Source organism: Dermochelys coriacea, chromosome 14 (genome assembly GCF_009764565.3).
Source record: "Dermochelys coriacea isolate rDerCor1 chromosome 14, rDerCor1.pri.v4, whole genome shotgun sequence".
NCBI lineage: Eukaryota > Metazoa > Chordata > Testudines > Dermochelyidae > Dermochelys > Dermochelys coriacea.
Genome location: NC_050081.1, coordinates 10765455 through 10786780, shown reverse-complemented (window position 1 = coordinate 10786780; position 21326 = coordinate 10765455). Strand labels below are relative to the sequence as shown.

Here is a 21326-nt window from a genome sequence, read left to right as displayed (position 1 = left end):
CTAGTTTTGTGGCTATGACAACACAGCATGACTGACTGGCAGATAAAGCAGCTTGGTCTTACTCTGGTTTGCCTGACTACAGACTATGAAGATATCATTACTACCATTGAAACAAAAGCATCCCATAAAAGACAAGGGTATGTAACTGTTGGGAACAGCAGGAACTGTGCATGAGTTTGATCACAGCCTGAGCTGTAGTTTTAATCACAGGGTCTACAAGGAAACCACCCCTGCAAGTTCTTTCTCTTGGAAATTCATGTTTGACGAATTTAGGCCACTAAGGGGAATGCCCCTAGAGCTGATCCTTTGGTGTCCTGCCCAAACAATTCCCAGGCAAAAATTTCTTACCCTAGTTGTTGTTAAGGGCAGCCTGGCTCTTTCTGGTGGAGATGAGATGTCTGCCAGGGCTGGACACAACGGAGGGTGGGCCTGGAAAAAAAAGGTTGACCAGCTTTCAGGCTGTGCAGAGAACTTCCACCCTTTCCAGAAACAAGTGCCGGGGTTCATGGCCATAGCAAACTGCCAAAGCAAGACTGAGTCTGAGGAGGCTTAAAACGGTGCAAATATTTCTCAGAACAGCTCTAGCTTTGGGAACTGATCTGAGTATGTCCAATTCCTTTTAGTTATTGCAAACTATTCTCATTGTGAAGGACAAATTATGGAAGCAGTAATTTGGTAATTTCCATAATTATGGAATTATGTCTAAGCCCTGTGACAGGGTGGACTAGGCCTTGAGGCCCCCTGCTGGAGGCCTTGTGGCCTTGCCACACTCCAGCCCAGAAAAGGGCAGTACAGAGGTCCTCCAACAGGCCTAGAGTGGCTGTGTGGGAAGCAGCCAATCAGGGCCCAGCAGGCTAGTATAAGAAGAGCTGCAGGACCAGATTAAAATCAGTTTCTTGCTAGAGCTGGAGGAGAGTGGATGGTGCTCTGGTCTGGCTGCTGGGACACCACCAGGACAAGGCCCTGAGGTAAGGGTGAAGAATGTGCTGGACCCACCGGGAATTGGCCCAGGGAATTGTTGTAGCAACGTGGTTTGTTTAAAGGGACATGGCAGATTGCTCCTATCTATAGGGTCCTTGGGCTGGGACCTGGTGTAGAGGGGGGGCTGGGTCCCCCAATACCAGGCACTGGGAAAGTGGCCTGGACTTTGAGTTACCCCAGAAAGGGAACTGACCTATAGTGGCCAGCTGGATTGCTGTGGCCAGAAAGGCCCTGAGATGGCAAAGACATTGCCTCCAGGGAGGGAGCCCTGGGGCATCGCTCTATACCGGAGCACAGACAACTGAGCGACATTACAGAGGGCACTGAGAGAGGCTGCTGTTGTACTTGTACCCTGGAAAGTGTTTGCTTTGTTTTTATTTCACATACAGCCTGAGTGTGCCTCGGCTGGAGGGATGAGTCAGCAAAGACCCACCACAAACGGGTAGACAGTGTGTGTAGGGACCCACACTTGGCCAGGGGACACTCGCGAGAGGGGAGTGCATCCCCATTACAAGCTGTCTCTGACATTTCTTCAAGGTCAGGCATGGAAGTGTTAGAGTATTGCTCAGCATGGCAGGAGAAGGGGCCGCTATGAGTTAAGGCACAGATTGCGATACCTTTGCTCACATTGAAAAGTACCTGATGCTTAAGTCAATGGGGCTGCTTGTACAGTATGATGTTATTGAATGTGAGCCAGCCTATGGCAGTCTGGCCCTGAGGTAGCTGTGTGAATATGAGTTTGGCATGGGCAGAATTCCCCACTTGCTCCTGCTGTTGGGTCCCTCCTCGAGTGCTGTAACCGGGACCATGTCACAGAGGTGAGTTAAGGAGCTTGCCCATGAGTGTAAATGGCCCTCCTGCCGCCTTGAGCATATTTTTTTTTTTTCCTCTGTGGTGGAATAGTGCAATGGTGTTGTCTGAGTGACGTGATCTTATAATCCAGCAGCTGCTCCTTAAGCTATAAGGGAGATTTCCTTTAGCTCCTGTGGTAGAGGACTGCATTAATGGAGCTAGTGTGCCCTGGCTGTGCTCATGCCCTATGGGTGTGTGATTGATATTGTGATTTGGTCTATTGCCTGCAACATATGGATTTATTACAGCAGGTCTAGCAATTGGAGACTTCCTACCAATACTTTTGCTTTTATAACCACTGACCCAAACCCTTGAGCTGTCATGCAGGAGCAACTCGAGTATGGATGTATACACAGAGGGCTGCCTCCTGCTCCCACTGAAGCCCATGGGAGCTTTTCTGTTCACTTCACGGGGACCAAGATCTGACCCCGAATCTCTACTGAGTAACACAACAGCATCAAAATGAGAGCAAGCCTCTGGGCTACATGAGAAGAGTTTGGTGTCTGTATTTTATACAGCAGCTCTGAAGTTTGGCACCTGTTGCTTGTTGATGACAGTAAGGACTGGTCTACTCAGTGTTCCATAAACATACAAGAACAGTCCCTGCCCTAAGAAGCTTACAATTTTGGTTGGATGTGGAAAAAACCCCAGTGCAGAAATGTGCAATGCACCAGGAGACTGAACAAGCTCAAAACAGTGGAGAGATCTTGCAGAGTTCATCAATGAAAGGCTTTTTTTTGCGTGTGGCAAGTTCCAGCAACTAGGAAAAACTAATAGCATTGACTTCATGAGGCCAGACAGACTGTAGGGAGGCACTGTGCAGTTCTCCCCACCGCTCTGCCAAGGCTCCTCAGTTCTTGTCCTCAACACTCCTATTATTCCCCTGTGAATGCTGCCAGTTGGCCTGGTGATGTGGGCGTACATAAAGAGCCAAATTCTTCCCTCCGTTACCCTTGGCACCATGATAGACTTCAGGGGCGCTGCACGGGTGTTACTGAGGACAGGGTTTGGCAGCCAGCTTCCAGTATGAAGTAGGTCAAGGCCACCAAATGCATTTTCTCCAGGAAGTTTGAATCCATACCTCTAGCAATAGAAATCAAACACATTAAACAACATTGTGTTGCCTGCCCTGTTAGCTGGATGCAAGGTGACGCTGTACCCAAAGCTTTTTCTTTGTGCCAGGGTGAATAGAAATAAGAGCATTTGCTTTCACCTGAAGTTATGTGCGGTGGCACAAGTGCTTGAATCCCCCTACCTACATCACTGAATCATGCAGTATGTGGCATGCCAGCTAAAGGATCCAGGGAGAAACTGTGCTTTGCTTTAATTGTGTATCTTTATTGAATAAAACTAAGCTGAGAATCCTGTAGCTGGGGCAGTATATTTTCTTGCTCCCATAATTTATGAAACATTGAGACATTATGGTCTGTTCAATTCACCAAAGTGCTGCGCTGTAACGCCCCCATGTGGACGTTGCAGGCATGAACCCCACAAGGCTCATAGTTTGCATTAATATAGTCTTCTTTAAACAGGACTACATTAACAAGAACTAGGAATCTTTTAGTTTGTGTCTGCAGCATCCACACTGAGTTACACTGTAGCACTTTGGTGCACACTGCTATTCACACTCCCATAATCTGAACTGTGAGGCAGTGTAGATGTAGGTTTACTCAGAATAAAATGAAATAGGTCGGTATCTACCTGGTCTCTCTTGGTGAATCCAGCCCCACGTTTCCAGATGAGAATGCCTATCAATACTACACTTTATCCTCTGTGGTTTCTAAGTAAAACACTAAGGATACAGTGCAGTATAACGGGGTTGAGGTGGCAATTACATTGTAAGCAAAGAGGGATAGCAAATTTAGTCCTGTAAATCTCCTCCATATGCATGAGCTGTCACTCTACTCTAGAGGGCAGTATGGTAATACGTATGATACCAATCATATCAACAAAGATTCCTCCAAATCTTCTTAATGAGACTATTTATATTAGATATTAATATTAACAATTTAATTGATAGGTTACAGAAACCATCAGAAACAACAAGGAGTCTGGTGGCACCTTAAAGACTAACAGATTTATTTGGGCAGGTTTATGAAAAGTTTATCAGGCTTATGAAAGCAACATCAGATGACATGCCTTAGTTAAAATGCTCATTATCCCTTCATAAGAACCTGATTTGCAAGGGTTTATAAAGACACAGGGTTGAATTTCCACTGTCAGTCTAGCTTCGTAGTCTTTTTAATTTTTAAAATGGTCTATTCGTAAGCTAATTTCAAGTAACTGGAAGGCAAATAAAAACTAGCCTTTTTTGTTTGTTTCATATGCTTTATGTAGCAAGCCAGCACTTTTTTGAAAGGAAAAACAAAACAAATGAACAAAATTATGTTTTACTGGCAGTTAATCTTTAATGTGGACTGGAACTGTTTAGTAATTAAAAATATTATACATTTTTTCTGAAATCCAAGGCATTTACTTTAGAGAAGTACTTTCTTAGGATGTCCAGTAGTTACTTTTTCATAATTCTTTTTTCTGCTCAGTACATTATAATCAATGAAAGTCAAAGTTAAAAATGATTTGCTTCAAAAAAGCATCCAAAAGGTTGGCCACGTCTCCATAGTTCATCTAATGGTGTTCCCATGTACCACAATCTATATAGTGTTCTTGGGTAATGTTCTTCTTGTTTTGTTACTTTTGCTCAAGGATGCATCTGAACCAAAATCATGGATCTGGTAACCCAAAAAACTTTGGGGTAGTCAAACTCTGGGTCCAAAGTTTTACATCTTGGATCCATCAATGGTTATTTGATTTGAACTAGTTGGCTCACTCTCCATTATTAGCTGTGCAAAACTAGCTGAGCCAGGTTCTCCAAGGTTCACAAATCTGGGCTGAGTTTCAGATTAATCTAAGCTGACTTAACTACAGTATATAGCTAAGCTAATAGGGTGCCAATAACCTAAGTAATACGGTTTTGTGGTTGCAGGCCAAGTAAAGATGGAGACTTTGGATGGTTTTGCACCAAAACCAAGTTGTTTTTTGGGTTGTTTCATTTTTTGTTACAACTATCTGCATTACATTACATATAGGTGCCACAATATACTGGGTGCTGTACACTCATATGGTAAAAGAAAATCTCTGCCCTATGTAAGGATGGGGAGGAGTAGAACACAGGTCTGCAGGTCTCAAGGTTACTGAAACTTCTGCACTGCCATACGAGAACTATGATCAATGCACTATAAATCCTGGGAAACTAAGCATCACAGGAAGTGCCACCCCTGATTGGCGGCATCCCCTGTAACCACTGATTGATTGGTCCACATGCACTATTTAAGCATGATGATCCAGGAAGCTGTCTGTGCAACTCAGCAGTCCCTGGCATGATGTGACAACCGACCCCACTATCGCATCCTCCTTTGGACCCTGGCTCTGTTTTTCAGCTTTGACCCTTGGCTTGACTCGACTCTGGATTCCTGGTTCTGACCTTCAGCTAGACACGTGAGTCCAGTTCTGACCACTAGACCTGACTCCTGGTCCTACTTGCTATATCAGACCACCTGCATCCTGGTTGTGACGCCCTGTGAGGGTCACGGTATAAATAGAGAAGACTCTCAAACAGTGTGAGAAAGAAAATAGCTGGGACATTGTGGCATAGAGAGATGAAGTGAAGTGCCTACGAAGCCTGCAGCAGAGCTGGGAACTATACCCATAATTCCTGAGTCCCAGTCCAGTGCCTTAGTCACAAGAGCATCTACCTTGTTTGAACAGGTAAATCTGAAATTCAGGTGGAGGGGAAACCCCATAAACTGATACCCAAATGAGGTTTGCATGAACCCCTGTAAATCCAAAATCCAGTTTCAGTCAAGTTTAATAACGACTGCATCTAATTTTCACAGTGCCTTTATAGGTTTTCATTCCTACCTGGATTTCTCAGACTGTGTTTGCTCTGGTAGAATATTTCAGCTCCATGAACAATATCCAGAATGGATGGACTCGTGATTGGTGTCGCTCAACTTTTGCACATTGTTTTGACTCGCCACATCTGGTTTTAGGTTAATGCCACTAATATGTGTCACTGTAACAGAACGGCCTACCCTTTTAAGGCCAGGAGGCCTGGGGACATTCAACCCTGTTCAATTAGCCCTCCCTGCTACACCTGTGCTGGCTGAGGGACATAATGGGAAGGAAGCCCAGCAGAGGAGAGCTAGTTGGAGGGGAGAGCAGAAGGCTGAGGAGAATCCCAAGAAGAGCACAAAGCAGACAAAGGCCTGTGAAAGACTCCAGGTGGGAAGGCCTAGCAGTCCTGTTCAAGAAAGAGCAGGGAGCAAGCCAAAAGAGCCCAAGAGGGGCTGAGAGGAGAGATGGGAAAAGAGCCTGGGAAGAGTGAATGCTGAGCCCAAAGGGTGAGTGGAAGAGCACTTGAATTAGAGGAGAGAAGACAGACCCACTGGGAAGGAGGGACTGGGCCCAGTTTAAGATTGAGGCAAAGACGGGGTGTTTTGTTTGTTTGGATTTGGATTTCCTGCAGGGGACGGACTTAGCTGGAGGACCGAATTGCTGCAGTGTCCCATCTTTGCCTGGAGAAGGCTCCAGATGGTTGTGGGGATGCTGTGGCAGAGCAGCTGCAATGTCACACTGTACTGCAAGTTGGCACTCTGAGCCAGTGAGCTTTGTAACAGACCCTTTCAGCGAGTGAGCTGTACAAATGGGATCTCCCTCCAGTTCTGGTCGCAGTTAAACAACCAGTCACTGGACACAAATTTACATCGGTTTGCTCAAGTCGGTCCCATCCTTCAGGATGCTGAGTGTCTCCTGAGAAAGCCTTTGCATGGTACACAGTCTGAATTGGATTCCTACCAATGTAGGGACAGAGAGGAGGTTGTTTGTGTATCAACTATTTAGCAGCTATGAGGGTGGCTCCAGCATCAGGTGTGGGCTGCCCTGAATTGCACTCCTGTTTCAGTAACAGAATAACTGAAGAGCAAGGATCCCCCGGCTTGCTGACACCCAACTTCTGCTCCACTCCCAGCTCACCCTGGAATGACCATGAGCCCAGGACTGCAGCAGACAGCTCAGAGATGACTCTCCTCCAGGGCGTTTTGGGCATCTAAACTAGGGCACCTCCCCTGCAACTCCATAGTGCCAGCCTAACTGGCATAGAGAAGTCTCAGGGCTACACAGAATGGAACTTTGGTTTATGTGATTCAGAGTTTCACAAAGTTGGTTAGGACCATCACTTAGAATTTCTTGATTGTTTAGCGGGATTGTAAAAGCTTGAGACCTAGGGTGGTTAAAATATTTGACTTGGTTTTACTTTCAAGCTAAAATTTAGAATCCACCCTAGTTCTTTCTTCAGAGCTTCCATCATTAGCATGGCAAGTGGCCAGACCTCAATTCCAGCTCATCTATATGCCATAACACCAAAGAGTTCCAAACTGAGAGCCATCCCTGCAGTAAGGCTGGAAAACTCTTCCTTTAAAGCATTATATGAATCAAACCAGGATCATATTGCAACTGTTACAATAAATTGACCAGAATATGAGTATTGTTTAGCCATAAAAATCTGAAATTGGATTGTGACCTACATGCGGTATAAGGCCCTATGTAAATAGTGCCAGCATGAAAAATGGGAATCTCTACATACTGTAACCATAAAAAGCTGTCGCTTCTCCTTCTCGCTGAGGAGTGCTTCACTTTTTGTGGATTTTTATCAGGGTCTTGTTGAGTGAAGCAGAGATTAAACTAAATGCATACGGCCTAGAAACCACTTACGACTACTGTGTATAGATGGAGCAGACTATACTGAGATTGCGAGCTGGTCACTTGTATTTCAAAACAAGTTTAGTCCTTCTTTCTGTGGTTGTGGAGATCCGTGTGCATGTCTCTTTACATTACCTCAGCAATGAGAAGTGAGGAGGACAAAGAATGTGTCTGGATCAAATTTGTTATGGTTTTGGTTCTCACGAGATGAATACAATAAAATATAATGGGACCATATTTCTACCTCCCCCCCCCCTTCCTTGGATGGTTAGGCATGCAACCGAGATCATTCCTGATGGACTTGATCCAATGCCCATGAAGCTAATGGGTGTCCTTCTGTTGATTTTGATGGGCTTTGGATCAGGCCTTGTATATCATCTTTCAGCTTTTTCCATTCTGTAAAGCTTCCCCGTGTGTTTTCAGGAGAACGTGGCAGGAAAGACGAGATACCCGACAGTTTTTTGGTTGGTTTTTTTTTTTTTCATGTCCAGCCCTGGCAGACTGCAACCACCAATTCTCATTTCACTATCTTCTTCCAAGTGTAAATTTGCTCCATTTCCCAAGCTTAGAAAAACCAGGTCACCCCAAAGGGAAGCTGATGTGTCAGGCTCTGGTATAAATAGCAGCAGTGTTCTTCCACCTCTTATATAGCTGGCTTTGTTGTCATTTAATATTAGAAGTACTGTGGATTCAACATCCATTCCCTTAAGTCTGGCATGGATGCAGAGATCTCAGGGGTTCCAATTAAGCTTTAAAATAGAATTATCTGTTTGTTTGTGTTATGGTGTGCACCCAAAAGCCCCAGTCTTGGTCTAAGCACATCCTCAGCTAGTGTAAAGCAGCATCGCTCCACTGGCTTCAGTGAAGCCATACCACTTTACACCAGTGCAGGATCTAGCCTGCCTCTTTTTAAGCTTAATTGGATGCCTTCCCATTTTCACGCATGGAGGCTGCCTAATGCTGGCGAGCCTGCAGATGCAGGTATTGCACATTTTGGACTGAGACAGCAGCAAATTTCCAGAAACCAACTTCTTATAAAGATTAGAGGTAGCTGTGGATAAATGGAATTATTTGCATTGTAAATTCCAGCCATGGTATTAGGTTCAGAAGCAGTCAGAGAATGTAAGCATGAGATCTGAGAAGACTAGGATACCTGTGGACTGTGAAAGTTATTTACTTGTTCAGTTCTATCTGTGTCAAGAAGAGCTATGGGAGTTAAACTCAGAAGTACCACAACTTCCCAGGATGACCTATTCCTGCAGGTTTTTGTCTGTTTGATTGTCTGAACGCAGCTTCTCTTAGAACTTGCTTTATTTATTTGGGGGAAAATTTGCTCTATTAGTGTGAAACATTTATAGTAATATAAAGCATATTACTTCGTTAAGAATGGTAATGACTAGTGCCTTGATAAGGACAGCAATGCAAAAAGCTGTGGAATCACTCATAAAAATTCAGTTTTCATTTTAAATGGTCTAGGTCACTAAGTGAATTGTCTTGGCTAAGATGTAAAATAGAGTCCAGACCCTGTCTGGTTTGTTAAAGATCTCATTTTTTCCCCCAGAAGAGTTAGCACAAAAGGGCTTAGCAATATTCTAAACTTCTTTTCCAGTTTCAAATAGAGACAGTATTTTACACTTCCTGTCTAAACTATAGTGAGGTGTGCCAGTGCAGTGCTCTGTTGCTTTTTGCCCCAGAGGCAGCTGTAATATTGTAGTGGGTGGAAATGATTCCTAGGTACTGTGGGACTCCACGCATATGAGAGGGTTCATGCTAGCAAATCCTGATGCAAGACTGGAGTCTCAGTTTGTAAAGGACTTTGGGACTCTCCGGAAGGATAGGCATTTTATAAAAGTAAGAAATTGTAACAAAGTAACTGACTGCACCTGTGCTGTACACAAAGATTGCATAAGAATTTCATAGTGGCAATGGAGACAAAATTTATATCCTCTCACTCCAAAACCCCACCCCATAAGAGCTGAGCTAAAGGAGATTCTCCATTAATTCTTAGCAATATAGTGCCTATGAAACACCCTAGATCCAGCTGAAAAGTTCTAATTCCACCCAGCAAAATGCAGCAATAGCCTTTGCATTACAATATTATCAACTTAGGAGGAAAAAAAAAGGAAGCTGATCAGTTTCCTTTTGTTTGCAAGGTATTTGTGCATCTGTAGCTCCTTTTATGAATTCTTTATTTTTTTTCCCCCTCCAGGGAATCAATAGCCTTGCCTAAATAACGAATGTAATTTGACAAACCTCTGTGAAGCAGGAATTCTCTGTTTGCTGTCATTGTTTATTTTTGCAGAGGAATTTGACAAGTCTCTGGAAAGCAAGAAGACTGTGTGAGTGACACGATCAGGTTGTGTTGTGGAATGCAGATTACCTGCAAAGTTCATTTAAAACTTCTTGGTTCACCAGAAGTTTCTCTTCCTCAATTTTTCTAAACTGCTATAATACTTTCATCAGAGTATTAACAGAAAATAGTGTAAATTCCTGACCTTAATAAAGCCTACTGGATTAGATACTTTCTCATGCTGTGACCAGGGGTGCTGGAACCATTTGTATAGTGGGGGGTGCCGAGAGCCATTGAACCACATTGTAAACCCTGTATATGATGGAAACCACTTCCAGCTAGGGGTTGTGGCAGCACCCCCAGGACCCTTAGTTCCAGCACCTATGGCTGTGACTTCCAATTTTATGTTCTTCAAGTAACAACATGACTTACATAATTGAATTAGAGTATTGCCAACCTCATCTGTTGGAAAAAGTCTGAGCCTGCCTCCCAAAATGATAAAATTGCCTTAAAAATGATGACTTTAAAAAAAAAACTTATTTGCCTTTTGATTTCTGTGCCTATACACTGTACTTGGGTCACATTTTCAAGGTTTTCTCTGCAACCTTGATGGCTAGAAACTTACTTTTTTTTAAAAAGGAAAACCAAGAATCTCATGTAATTACAGGACCTCAGGATCTGGGGCCCTAAGAAAAACACCAACACGAGACTTATAAGAATTGGCAGCATCGGGGTATAATCAGTGACAGAAGTAGGTTAGCCACCATGGACAATTAAGGTGCCTAAGGAGCACTCACGGAAGACAGGCAGTTGCAGAGATGCTAAATAAATTCTTTTCATCAGTCTTGACTGCAGAGGATGTGAGGGAGATTCCCACACTTGAGCCATTCTTTCTAGGTGACAAATCTGAGGAACTGTCCCAGACTAAGGTGTCAATAGAAGAGGTTTTGGAACAAATTTGATAAATTAAACAGTAATAAGTCACCAGAACCAGATGATATTCATTCAAAAGTTCTGAAGGAACTCAAATCTGAAATTGCAAAACTATTGACCATGGTATGTAACCTATTACTTGAGTTAGCCTCTGTACCAGATGACTGGAGGATAGCTAATGTCACATCTATTTTTAAAAAAGGGCTCCATAGGTGATCCTGGCAGTTGCAGGCCTATTTCTTTGATCCTAAAGATAGAATTTTAATATGAATGATATTCAATCCCATGGATAGGTCCATTGTATTCAATTTTAAATACAATTGGGATTAATTTGACCTGTCTTTAAATTTTTTTTAAAAAGTTACAAACTGTACAATGTAGTCAAGAAAGTATATGCTACGCATAAACTAATAAACCCCAAATCCCAACAGAACAAACCTCTATTGTACATACCATCAAATTATAAGTGGATGAAGTGCTGATCTAATGCAGGTAACCGGCAATATATATTTGTCTATTATGCTGAACCTGCCTGTGCAATATTCAAGGTTCATACCTGTTTTTCTATATGATTGGTATCCCACAAGAAAAATTGTTACAAATGTATTGTATTAAAATAGATGGGTTTCAGAGTAGCAGCCGTGTTAGTCTGTATTCGCAAAAAGAAAAGGAGTGCCCGTGGCACCTTAGAGACTAACAAATTTATTAGAGCATAAGCTTTCGTGAGCTACAGCTCACTTCATCGGATGCATTCGATGAAGTGAGCTGTAGCTCACGAAAGCTTATGCTCTAATAAATTTGTTAGTCTCTAAAGTGCCACGGGTACTCCTTTTCTTTTTATTAAAATAGATGTTGCCTCTTTGTGGTAGATGACAAGTCTGTATTGAACATGTCACCCAGATTAGTAACATGATAAAATGCAATATGTGATGATGGGACGCGGGGAGGAGGGGGAGGAAAGAAAGCAGCTATAGATCAAACAGAACAAACTCCTAGGGTAACATTTTTCAATGTGACTTAGGACCCTCAGTTCCATTTTTGGCATTTAGGCATCTAGGTCTCATTGAATGTCAATGGGATTTAAGCTTCAAAGTCCCTTTTTGAAAATGGGACTTAACATAAGTCACAGAGGTGCTCTGAAGATTTTACCCTTCAGCAAGTAAATCAGATATTTTGATTGTGATCCTTCAAGGGTGACGCCACTTGGTCTGTGCACAATTGGGGTCCTATTGAGGAATCTGTATTTGGAACATACTTGAGAAATACTTACTTTAATGACACGAAGGCACTTTGCACTAGTCAGGTCAGACTGGTTGATAAAATAGAAGGAGCATTATTCTTTTTCTTACCATGCCATATAGGGCCGGGTGTGGTAGGGTTAATGCTTAGAAGAATTTTGAATCAAGTTTTCAAGCAGAACTTTGAGACTGAAATTGGCCGTATAACATCTGTTTCTTCTTCACTGATTACCAGAAGGCACCGAACTTGATTCATTGTTCAGACACGTGGCTGTTAAGACTTTGTGTGACACCAATGACTGAGGCTGCCGGCATTGCTCTGCAATGGAGAGTGCTGCTGAAAAACAGTGATTACTAGTTTTCTGATGCTGCTGTGAGGTTGTTCCCAGTCAGAGGAGAAATATATAATACTGCACCTAAATGGATACCCTCAGGGCTATGACTGCGGTTATAATTCACTATATCTATTTATATATGCACTTGATAGGAATCTAATACTTTTTTCCCCCCAATTGTTTTGCCACACAGGTGATTTGCATATTTATTTATTTGGGTGTGCTTGATTTATCATCACCAGAGGGAATGAATGAGATTCTCTGGTTAGCTGGATTCCCTCTTTCCCTATCTGGACACCGTATTTCAATGACGGTTACTCCCAACCAAAGCCCTGGACAATGTGCAGAAATGTAAAGTGGATGCAAAAGCTGGACTTCCAGTGGAATCCCTTCCCTTCGGCTGGGGGAGGAGGAGCTTGCCATCACCACGCCATTGCTAATGGTGGTTTAGCTCCATCAGTGTCTGCAGTGTTGGGACCTTTATTCTAGATGGGCAGCTGGCTCAGTGCAGGTGTAATCAACATGGTGACAGGGGCCATCTGCCCATCTACGTTACAGCATCTATGTGATAGGGGGCTCAGAAGGCTAGTAGTTAGCACAACTGACTTCTAGCCCTGGCGCCTCTGTCAGGGCCATAGAGGTGCCTGTTCCTGATCCTCAGCCAGGAATCTTCAGCTTTCCACTTGCACTGGGCTTTGGCCCTTAAGTGAGGCATAGTAGGAGAACCCAGGCCCTTTCTCTCCACTGGTTCCCAGTCCAAGGCCATATGGGAAGCAATACTGGCAGGGTCCTCCCTGCAGTGAGTCCAAGACCGCTGCCCTGTGCTGCTTCTTACCTATAGGTCCCTTCAATTTGGGGCATGGCCCCTATGACAAACAGTCATTCACTTAACAAAAAGTGTCCAGAGGAGAAGGCCCTGCAGGACCCATTGGTTCACAAAAGGGATGGTGGTTGGAGAAGGCTCTGCCTGGTGCCTTACCTGCCCTGTGGTCCCTTCTCCGGCTCCACCTTCCATCTGGCTTCCTGGAGAAGGGCTCCCCTCTCCTGCCATTTGTCCACCACCTCTTGTCTGGGCTTCTGAGCTCCTTTTAGCTTGCTCTTCCAGTCAGAGCATGCTCAGCCAGGGTGGCATTACCTGGACCCAGTATGAGGTTAGTATACCCCATCACTGCTATTGCCATGGGTTAGATTCATAGATACTAAGGTCAGAAGGGACCATTCTGATCTAGTCTGACCTCCTGCACAACGCAGGCCACAGAATCTCACCCACCCACTCCTACAAAAAACCTCACCTATGTCTGAGCTATTGAAGTCCTCAAATCGTGGTTTAAAGACTTCAAGGAGCAGAGAAGCCTCTCTCAAGTGACCCGTGCCCCAGGCTACAGAGGAAGGTGAAAAACCTCCAGGGCCTCTTCCAATCTGCCCTGGAGGAAAATTCCTTCCTGACCCCAAATATGGCGATCGGCTAAACCCTGAGCATATGGGCAAGATTCACCAGCCAGATACTACAGAAAATTCTTTCCTGGGTAACTCAGATCCCATCCATCTAATATCCCATCTCGGGGGATTAGGCCTATTTACCCTGAATATTTAAAGATCAATTACTTACCAAAATCCCATTATCCCATCATACCATCTCCTCCATAAACTTATCAAGTAGAATCTTAAAACCAGATAGATCTTTTGCCCCCACTGCTTCCCTTGGAAGGCTATTCCAAAACTTCACTCCTCTGATGGTTAGAAACCTTCATCTAATTTCAAGTCTAAAGTTCCTGGTGGCCAGTTTGTACCCATTTGTTCTTGTGCCCACGTTGGTGCTGAGCTTAAATAATTCCTCTCCCTCTGATGTATATCTCCCCTCAACCTTCTTTTAGTTAGGCTAAACAAGCCAAGCTCCTTAATTCTCCTTTCATAAGACAAGTTTTCCATTCCTCGGATCATCCTAGTAGCCCTGCTCCAGTTTGAATTCATCCTTTTTAAAACATGGGAGACCAGAACTGCACACAGTATTCCAGGTGAGGTCTCACTAGTGCCTTGTATAATGGTACTAAAACCTCCTTATCCCTACTAGAAATACCTCTCCTGATGCATCCCAAAACCGCATTAGCTTTTTTCACTGCCATATCACATTGGCAGCTCATAGTCATCCTATGATCAACTAATACTCCAAGGTCCTTCTCCTCTTCCGTTACTTCTAATTGATGTGTCCCCAGCTTATAACTAAAATTCTTGTTGTTAATCCCTAAATACACAACCTTGCACTCCTCATTATTAAATTTCATCCTATTACTATTACTCCAGTTTACAAGGTCATCCAGATCCTCCTATATAATATCCCTATCCTTCTCTGAATTGGCAATACCTCCCAGCTTTGTATCATCTGCAAACTTTATTAGCTCACTCCCACTTTTTGTGCCGAGGTCAGTAATAAAAAGATTGGTCCCAAAACTGATCCCTGAGGAACTCCATTGGTAACCTCCCTCCAGCCTGACAGTTCGCCTTTCAGTAGGACCCATTGTAGTCTCCCCTTTAACCAATTCCTTATCCACCTTTTGATGTTCATATTGATCCCCATCTTTTCCAATTTAACTAATAATTCCCCATGTGGCACAGTATCAAACGCCTTACTGAAATCTAGGTAAATTAGATCCACTGCATTTCCTTTGTCTAAAAGATCTCTTACTTTCTCAAAGAAGTATGATCTACCTTTTGTAAAACCATGTTGTATTTTGTCCCATTTACCATTGACTTCAATATCCTTAACTAATTTCTCCTTCAAAATTTTTTCCAGGCCCTTGCATACTACAGATGTCAAACTAACTGGCCTGTAGTTACCCGGATCACTTTTTTTTCCTTTCTTAAAAATAGGAACTATATTAGCAATTCTCCAATCATTCGGTACTACTCCTGAGTTTACAGATTCATTAAAAATTCTTGTTAATGGGCTTGCAATTTCAGGTGCCAATTCCTTTAATATTCTTGGATGAAGACTATCTGGGCCCCCCAATTTAGTCCCATTAAGCTGTTTGAGTTTCGCTTCTACCTCAGATATGGTAATATCTACCTCCATATCCTCATTCCCATTGGTCATGCTACTAATATCCCTAAGATCCTCTTTAGCCTTATTAAAGACTGAGGCAAAGTATTTGTTTAGATATTGGGCCATGCCTAGATTATCCTTGACCTCCACTCCATCCTCAGTGTTAAGCGGCCCCACTTCTTCCTTCTTAGTTTTCTTCTTATTTATATGGCTATAGAACCTTTTACTATTGGTTTTAATTCCCTTTGCAAGGTCCAACTCTACTCGACTTTTGGCCTCTCTCACTTTATCCCTACATGTTCTGACCTCAATTAGGTAGCTTTCCTTGCTGATCCCTCCCATCTTCCACTCCCTGTATGCTTTCTGCTGCTTCTTAATCACCTCTCTAAGATGCTTGCTCATCCAGCTTGACATACAACTACTGCCTATGAATTTTTTCCCCTTTCTTGGGATACAGGCTTCTGATAGCTTCTGCAGCTTTGATTTAAAGTAATCCCAGGCCTCCTCTACCTTTAGATCCATAAATTCTTCAGTCCAATCCACTTCCCTAACTAATTTCCTTAATTTTTGAAAGGCAGCCCTTTTGAAATCAAAAACCCTAGTTGCAGATTTATTTTTGTTAATCCTTCCATTCAGTTTGAACTGAATTAGCTCATGATCACTTCAACCAAGATTATCCCCTACAACCATTTCTTCTATGAGGTCCTCACTACTCACCAAAACCAAATCTAAAATGACTAAAATCTAGTCAGTTCAGCAACTACTTGATGCAGGAATCCATCAGCTATCGCATCTAGGAAAATCTGAGCCCTATTATTATTACTAGCACTGGTCCTCCAGTCTATATCTGGGGAAGTTAGTCTCCCATGATCATGCAGTTTCCATTAGTATTTACTTTATTAAAAACATTAAAAAGGGCTCTATCCATATCCAAATTAGATCCCGGCAGTCTATAGCACACCCCAAGCCCTATTGTAGGAGAGGCTGTACTAGTTATCTTCCCCAATGTAATTTTTGCCCAGACAGACTCTGTCTTATCCATTGCATCGCTTCTTATTTCTTTACATTCTGCCTCATCATTGATATACAATGCTACTCCACCACCTTTACCTTTATTTCTGTCTTTCCTAAACAGCACATACCCTTCAATACCTGTAGTCCAATCATGACTACTATTCCACCATGTTTCTGTTATCCCTATAATATCTGGTTTCACTCCATGCACCAGTCGCTCTAGTTCCTCCATTTTGTTACCTAGGCTCCTCGCATTGGTGTACAAACATCTTAATTTTTGCTGTTTGGCCTCGCTCACATTTTGTACTCTATTAGGCACAGTCATTCTACAGCCAGTATAACCTATTAGACTGGTATGCACACTGCCCTCGCTCCTTATATACATTCTCCTACCCACAGCTGTATCCTTTCTTACCTCATTTTCTTCCCTCTCAATGCTAAAATCTGGAGTGCAGATTACCTGGACATCTCCCAACCATCTCCCCCAAATTCCTAGTTTAAAGCTCTCTTTATCAGTTGTGCCAGCCTCCATCCTAGAAGTCTATTTCCTTCCCTACTCAGATGAAGTCCATCCCGAGAGAACTGTCCTCTGTCCATGAATGCCTCCCAGTGGCCATACATCCCAAAGCCCTCCTTATAGCACTACTGCCTAAGCCATCTGTTGACAATCATAATCTTGTCACACCTTTGTTGCCCTTCTCTAGGAACAGGCAGAATCCCACTAAAGATCACCTGAGCCTTGATTTTCTTAAGAGTCTTCCCCAGCCTAGCGTAGTCTCCCTTAATTCTTTCCAGTGAGAATCTAGCCGTATCATTTGTTCCGACATGAAGGATAATTAGGGGATTCTTTCCCGCTCCCTTTAGGATCCTTTTCAACCTCAGGTCTACATCCTATATCTTAGCACCTGGAAGACAGCACACCCTTCTATTCTCTGGATCAGCTCTAGTTGCAGGCCTGTCTATTCTTCTCAATAAAGAGTCCCCGATCACATAGACCTGCCTTTTCCTGGTGACGGTGCTATTCTCCAGTCTCTCCCCTGTTCCCTCTGGCTGCAAGGTCTTTCCATTCCTATTTTCCCTTATAATCCTCTTCAACCCATCCTGTATCCTTCTGGGGCTAATATTTAGTGTAGTCTCCCTTGACTCTTCCCCTCTCTCCTCTTCTTCCTTGCTCTTCTACCTTCAGCAACTACCTGCTGAGCCCCTTCATCTTCCAATTCTGCAAACCTGTTCCTAAGCTCTATTTCTCCTTCACTAGCCCATCTTTTCCTCTGCCTGGTTCTTTTAGTCATATGCTTCCACTGACCACTTTCCTCACCCACTCTCCCCTCAAAATTCCCCAGCCCTGCTTCCATCCGCGAGTCTGAGCTTTTCCCTTCAGATACCTCATGTCTTTGCTCCATCATCTGCTCAAACCCCTTCCTAAACTCAACCAGACTTTCCACCTGCATCTCCAAACCTCGGATCTTTTCCTCCATCAGCTCTATCAGACAGCATTTCATGCAGAAAAAACTCTTATCGGTCCCCCTTCCAGGATCATGTACATACCACAGCTTCCACATCCAGTCATCCTCATTGTGTCTTCCACTACACGAGTCGCTCCCACAGCTGCCTCCGTATCTGTCATAGCCTTCCCACCTAAGTCCTGTTAATCTGGGAAACACAAGCCACACCAAAAGACCACCCCCACAGCAAAAACAAACCCCAAACAAGCACCACAATATAAACTCCCCTTACAAACTCCCACTCAAACTCCACTGTTTACAGCTCTGTTTGCTAGCTCCTGTGGATCATTGAGTCTGATGCTATTGACTTCATTGGGCTTTGGATCAGGCCCTATAAAGACCACAGAGCATCACAAAATCTTGCACTACCCTGAGAACCTCACATAGACATCCGAGCCAAAGTTGCAATCCAGAGTTGGCTGCTCAGATACTATGAAGACAAGACCTAGGTAGACAAAAATTCCTAAACTACCCCTACATATGCATAACAGCAGTGCATCTCCCAGAGTAAGTACAACTCTTTTTTTTTTTTTTTCTCTTAAAGGAGAGCTGCAATAAGGAGTGACTTTGATCATCGTGGAGTGGTGGTTAAATCAAACCCTTTCCTGTTATGCCTTGAACATAACTTTCTAACAGTAGCAATAAATCCTATTTCTAAGATTGGTTTCACAGTGATCATGATTCACTGGATGTTCAGTGATTGTATCCTGGATTCCCTGCTGCCAGATGTGGCTGGGGCTGGGTTAGACAGAACAAAACTTCTAAAGAACAATAATACACCTTGACTGGTGCTATTGCACTGTCAGTTGTCTCTACGGTGGTGAGGGCACTAGTCCAAGCTCCAGCTCACATAGGAAGTCAGAGGCAGACCTTTTACAAGTCACTTAGCCTCTCTGTGCCTTAGTTCCCCATCTGCAAAATGGGGGTAATAGCATTGCCCTACCTCATAGGGTGTTGTGAGGATAAATAACATTAAAGACTGTGAAGCAGTCAGATACCACAATAATGGGCCCCATATAAGTACATCTGATTTCCTATTTACCTGTATTTCTTAAGCCCACTGAGGCTTGCCTATACAGCTCATAGATACTGACACATGGACAGCTAGTTCAGAGGAGCTCTCTGTAGGCCCAGCAGCCAAAGGTTCCGTGCTGCCCTCCAGAGAAATCCCACCTGGTGGAGCTTTTTATTTATTCTTTTTAACTCTTTGTAGCACCCATCAGCACTCTCTCTAGATGCACAGGATAGGCAATGGTTCGGGGGTTTAAAGGGATTCAGCAGTGATCGAGGCAGTGCTTGATGCATAGGAAGTTTTAGCTCTATTGAACTCAAAGGTAAAACTCCCACTGACCTCAATGGAGGCTGGATTTCACCCATAGTATTTGCCATGCTAGTTCAGACAAATTGTCCGTCTCATCCTGTCTTTGGAAGTGGTCAGCGTGTAAAGCTTCCAGGAGGGAAACCTCCCCATAGCATTTAGATTGTAATTTTCTCAGGGCAAGGGCTTGTGTTTCTGTTCCATTGTCTGTGCACATTTAATGTGCTGTCTGAATAATAGTAAGGCTCTTGTCCAGTTGTGCAAATACTGTGACATTAAGGGAGCAAATTCCTTCCATGAAAGTGAAATGTTTCCACAAAGCTCACAAGTTTCGCATGGCTGGTGTGCTCAGTGGATGGTACTGTAAAGTCTACCAGTTCAGAAGAGAGTCCAAAGCATAAACTTCACTCTATAACTCTGGAATGCAGCCATTCAGTTTCCATCTTTTTTTAAATCCAGCACCTCCTTTCCTACAGTACTTGCATTGCTGGTGGTAGCCAAAACAGGTGATGTGATACATTTTATTGGCATAGAAAAAGACTGAAATACTGAGGTTTTCAGGCTTCATAACAGGCTCTTTTTTTGGAGAAGATGGATCTATGTCTGTGTGTGTGTTGTGCTGCGTCTCTTTAAGGATCTATCCAGCTACTCATAGGTCTATGCTTTAAATAACTGTTTAGTCTTATATGTCTCCATATGATCATGCAAGATATATTTCAAATACATCTTATACTGCTTACTTAAGCACAATTCAAAAAAAGCATGTGCCCTACTCAGAATAGCTCTTTGACTTCTTCAATTGGTCTTGAGCATGTGCTTAAAGTTAAGCTCCATGCTTAAGTTCTCTCCTGAAGAAAGATGCTTTCCTGAATCGGGGGTTTACACATGTGTAGCCCCACTGACTTAAGTGGATTAATGAGCATAATTTTGGCCTATGTTATAATGTTTACAAGCTTAAAGCAGGATGGTTGTCAATGCATGATGTCTCAATGCGCAATGCATCCTTCCAAGCTGTAATTAGAGGAGCTTCACATTCCATCCCGCACTAATTGCCTTCTAGGGATTAGACTGGATTTCCATTTCAGTGGCACTTGTTAATGGCAATTCAGTGTCCAAAGACACACACATGTTGCTCTGCTTACATGGTACATTGTTCCTTAGTTCTAATGAGATCTGATGGTTCAACATTACTGGTACCTCTGTCCAAAATAAATGTGGTATTGGTACATGCAATATGGCAGAGTAGACCTGGTTCTGATCTCTCACTGGTTTTACACTGGCATAGCTCCATGGACTTTAGTGGAGTTACTCCAGATTTACACCCAAGGTAGTGCATTCAGATTATTTATTTAATATTGAGGGAGCCCCAGTCCTGGATCAGGACACCTTGTTCTAGGAGTTGTACAAACACAGAACTAAGACAGTCCCTGACCCAAAGAGTTTACGTTCTTTGTGTCTACAGTATCCAAAGAAAGGAAACCTAGGTTGTTCAGGAACATCAGTAAAGAGAACTTGTAAATAACTGAGCTCACAGAGAGTGGCCAAAGATGATGTCTTTCAAGTGAAAATACATTTTCTCCAACATTGGAAGAGCCAGCTGCTGCTATGGTGTGTTGGTTTTGATGTTTGATCAACTAGGGCTGCCCACACAGAAGGGGCATTGACAAATCCATTTGTTCCAATGATGGTTTTGTGAGTTCTGTTTCATTAATGATGCAGGTCAAGTTGAACTACTTTATTTCCTCTTCTGCCTGCAGGTTGTTTATAAGAATGGATTTCAGCATCTGCGTTATGACTTTTAGTAGGTGAACAATAGAGACAAACTGCCTCTCAGTTCACGTGCAAAAACAGATTCATGCTTTCTGTGATAACATGGTTTGACCTCATGGCATCCGAGACTCATCTAGCTGTTTGCAACCATTAGTAGTACTATTTATCATTATGCCTGTTTAGTGTTTGTCTTTCCTCACCCATACCTACAGTAACTCCTCACTTAACATTGTAGTTATGTTCCTGAAAAATGCTACTTTAAGTTAAACGATGTTAAGCAAATCCAATTTCCC

At 43.1% G+C, this 21326-nt stretch overlaps 1 long non-coding RNA gene across 2 annotated transcripts in view; it reads left to right on the top strand.

Moving 5' to 3' along the window:
* Positions 1-898: 898 nt before the first annotated feature.
* Positions 899-21326, top strand: part of LOC119843118 — a 92020-nt gene continuing 71592 nt past the window's right edge. For both annotated transcript variants that reach the window (XR_005288864.1, XR_005288865.2), the window contains exon 1: positions 899-968. This is a non-coding gene — a long non-coding RNA (uncharacterized LOC119843118). The remainder of the gene's footprint in view (positions 969-21326) is intronic.